This window comes from Embiotoca jacksoni, unplaced genomic scaffold, assembly GCF_022577435.1.
Source record: "Embiotoca jacksoni isolate LCO1_2020_lvr unplaced genomic scaffold, fEmbJac1.0.p SCAF_18, whole genome shotgun sequence".
Taxonomy (NCBI): Eukaryota; Metazoa; Chordata; class Actinopteri; family Embiotocidae; genus Embiotoca; species Embiotoca jacksoni.
In genome coordinates, this window is record NW_027185318.1 from 3463153 (window position 1) to 3467637 (window position 4485).

Consider the following 4485-nt stretch of genomic DNA (forward strand, 5'->3'; position numbering starts at 1 on the left):
GGAAGGCACTTTATGTTCTTATTTAGTCCTTTTCCATGTGGTGAGTTGGTTCCTTTGTGAAACATTTCCCCATCAAGTTCAAGAAACGATCTTTGAAAGATTCAAATTAAAATTGTTGCGATACGATATAAAGGTCTTGAACTACTAAAGTGGGATTATCAGCTGCTTTTTTGGGGGGGTCAAAGACGGAGCAACTTTCAATTTTTATATTTGATCCAATATAGACAGAAAAGTTAATCCAGTTCTTGGAAAAATGGAAATCTGAAATTCAAAAACTGGATGAACTTTCTCATTTAAGTTGTTTGGACAGTCAAATCTCAAGGGGACATAAAACACCAACTTTCAAGCTTACATTTGCATGCTGAATCGTACCCATATGGGAGTGACAATATGTTTGCAGCAGGAGGCAGAGACATTCTCTATTCTAAGCATCTGGGCAGGAGAGAGGCGGGCGGCAGGACACACACCCAGAGGAATTCACCTTTCACTGAAAAACATGCCTTCAGCAGTTGCCACGGGTGACAGGGGAAATGTCAGGGACTTTTCTTTCTCCTTTTATAACTCTCCGCGATGAAGAATATATATATATATATATATATAAAATGGAAAGCAGGCAATGGTGTTATTTTCCCTCGCAAGCCTTTTCACTGCAGAGAAATGGCACCCATCCAGTCAGTGTGAAATGTTTCGTCGAAAAAAACCCATTTGAGTATCTTCAACATCTTGCATGCAACCAAAAATGCAACCACTTTCAAATGTGGTTTGGATGAGCAGTTACTCGGATGTGGTGTCAGGGGACCGGGAGGTGCATGAACAGAGGAATGTCCCGAGGGCAGTTTGTATGCAGACATACAGTTTTCCAAACACCAACATGCACCTGCATACATTAACAGCCATCATGAAGGGGAGCCTGCAATTATTTTTTAGATATTTTTAGATTATTTTCAGAGGAGATCACTGTCATCAGCAGTTAAACAGATTTGAAATGAATACCTGGTTTGTTTTCTTGCTGAGAATTAGACGACAGGTTTGATCTCTCCATTAAATAGAAGCATAGACTACACAGACAGTGACAAAGTCCAGATGTAGCATGTTAACCGAGTTCTGGTCGGTAAAACCTACCTGCAGAGACCCATGCTGCCTGTTTCTGCTTGTATGTCTTTGTGCTAAGCTAAGCTAACCCTCTGCCGTTGGTCATGTCTGTGTATGAAAGTGGCATCAATGTTCTCGTTTAACTCTCAACAGGTAAATGAAAGTAATTCTTAAATGTAAATGATTCCTTTAAATGGTGAATTTGAACATAAGTCATAAAACAATCCTTTAGTGAAAGAAGATATAACAGGAAGTCCAGGACCAAGAGGGGGGGCGGAGTTTATATCGACGAGCAGGAAGTTCACCTGAGCCTTTCTTCCTGCACACCTCAGGACTAGCTGAGGCCAGCCTGTGTTTGTTGGTGGATTGAGTAGGCTCCCTTTTATTTTGATTAAATGTTTAAAAATCCAATTTTAGTGGTGAATCAATAACGATATGAAATGTGCCTAAAACTTGTCCTGTCTGTCTCCAAATAAGGCAAAGGTGTTTGGAAGGTATTTCATTAATTTCTACCATTAAAATGTTGTTGCTGTTGTGAAGTTAACTTTTGTATATTGATTTGCTTCTGTGTCTTTTCATTTTCCACCAAAGGTACTTTAAAAGGAGCCAGACACTGTTTTTTTCATACTTGTAAGGTTGTAGTGGATCTTTAATACGTAGTTGTTTGGGCTCTTTTTTTCTTTTACTAAATAGAGTAGCAGATGCCCAAGCAAACATTCCTGGTTTGAATTGCCTTAGCTGCTGCGTATTGAAGTTCTGCAGAATACTTTGAATTGGTTCCAATGAGTTTGTTTGTCCACTTTGCAATTTCTGTCTTTTCTCTGCCTGTACCAGCCTCTCTGGCAGCGCAGTCTGGTTATGGTTGATTTGTGCATTAATTATATAGTTTATTTCAATCCTCTCTGTCCTGTATTTAAGCCTCTTTTGTAGCTCTGTTGCTGTCATGCAGTTAAACAGAGATAAGTATTAAACTTGTATTTCTGCTATGGCAGTCTCCATCTCCAGTTTATTTGTGTCTTGTTGCATTATCCTTGGTCACATTTCCCGAAGAGATCATGTGCCCGTTCACTCTACTATTAACCACATGAAGTCTGACTCACTGCCTCTCAGAGATCTTTCATCACAGATCACAGCAGAGGAGAGTAACAAGGAGTTCATGGCACACAATGAGTGGATTGAGCTGAATTAATTTTAATTTCAGATCACAGCACTTCACTTTTGACAGATGAAAACTCATTAGCCTGGCAGAGATCAATCATAGATGCAGCCTGTCCCTTAACCTCAGGCTTCTTGGAGATAAAACAACCCACATTTACAGCAGAATCAAATTTGAAATCATGTAGTCATGATACACGTATTTTATAACCAAGGGCAGAAAAGAGTGGGCGCGTCTGGAAAGCTACTAGACATCGGATGGCCAAGCAGACTGCATATGAACGTGTCAGGATACAATAAAACTAGTTAAGCATGAAAATGGACAATCCTCCTTCACATGGTCATTACAGCTAAGAATACCCTAATACGTTTTATTTTGTATTTTTCAAAGGAAAGTACATTTAATGACCTGTGAAACAAGCTTCTGGAAGAGAAAACCACGGCACATGCTGGCAGTTCAGAGACAGAAAGTTTGAGATGCTCTTTGATGTTGTTGTTTTTTTTTTTTCCCAAATGGATTTTACTTCATGATTCTCTGCACTGACCACTTCACACTCTCTCTGCTGACAGCTTTCATCTGTTTTACACAGCATGAGGAACTACAATTAGATTCCTTATAAAATGGAGCAAAATACATTTAATTTTATGAAATAATATGCCATTAATTTGATAAAAGCACAATATTATAATACATTCTCTGAGACGGAACACAAAATGGATTAAAATCCGCTCTACTGAACAACAAGAAGCTTTTTGGCTGTTTTAAAGTTGAACAGTTTTGTCACTGTTGAAATCACTCAAAGACAAATCATAGACTGGGATGGGACTGGATGAACAACTTTTTAAGTTTGTCTTTTTTTTTTTCTTATCCTCTACAGAGAGCTTGGCCACACGTACGATATGATCTGTATGATAAAAAAAATACAGCAACTCAAAACTGAAAATATATTGATTGAAGTCAACGACAAGGCACCAACAAGGCCACGATACAAAACATCTTAAAAAAGCGATACGACTGCTGTGACGTCGAGACAAAGTTAGCTTGGTGTTGACGGATCAACCTTGGAATCCGCAATCTTACCAAGATTCACATTTTGTTCCAGAGCCTTCGACTCTCTTACGTGGTCTTCATGAACAAATGAGGTTTGCTCAGTTATTGATCTGTAGGCTGGATGTTCAAACTTTTTTTCCTCCATGTCCTTCAAGTACACAGGGCTTCGAAAACATCCCCACACACCAATGACAAGTGAGCAAACTAATATGCCGATGAAGGCCATGTGGTATGGTCGAAAGATCCGGATAAGTGAACCTTGAGTGAAGATTGTCCTGCTAATATCTTGAGAAATGAGCTCACTGAATGTGTCTGTTTTACTCCGAATGAAACTCTGTGGAGTTTTTTGTTGTTGTGTTTTCACCTTTTGGTTGTTTTTCTTTTAGTTTTCGGTCCATGCAGCATATTTCAGGCCATGCTGGATTGTCACCACACGAAAAGGGAGAGTTTTCTTCAAGGCACAGCAAAAGACATGAATAACAAACTACAATCAGTTAACATTCAGTTTCATGAGAAAAAAATTTCACCCACTATACGGAGAAAAAAACAAACAACCCCTGAATGCAAAACTGACAGACTGAATGTACATCGATGAGTTTAGCACACATTAAAACTTGGATGAGGATATAAATGCTGATCTCATTTATACGACGTAGTCGACATGCAGCGGAGTGTCAGACAGAAGAGGTTGATGCAGCTGATTGAGTTGTGATACAGTATGGTGGTGCTTTCATTTTACTGTTTGGATTTGCAGTATAACAAAACTTAAATTTTAGCACAGAAATATTTAACCAACACTGAAACTAATAAGAATAAATGATTAAAAAGTTTCACAGGTAAACTATGTAAATATAATGGCTTTAGTGTAGTTAGTCTCAATAATTCACATAATTAGCAAACCAGGAAACCGTCCCGTCCCTGCCTCCGGTTGAGCCCTTTCCTCTTCGTGTCCAGTCTCTGGGCTAAGCTGAGCTAACAGGCTCTTTATCAATCTTCTCATTGAAACTCAGTGCAAGAAGCTGAATTAAAGTTTATCCAAAAATGTCAAATAAATAAACAAAAATCCAGTTGGATCATGTACATGGTCAAAATAGCATAATTGGTTAATATTCTGATTAAGATGGGACAGCTCTACAAATCCTTGACCAATGTTCAGTGCCGCCCCCCCCCCCCCCCCCCTCCATCAC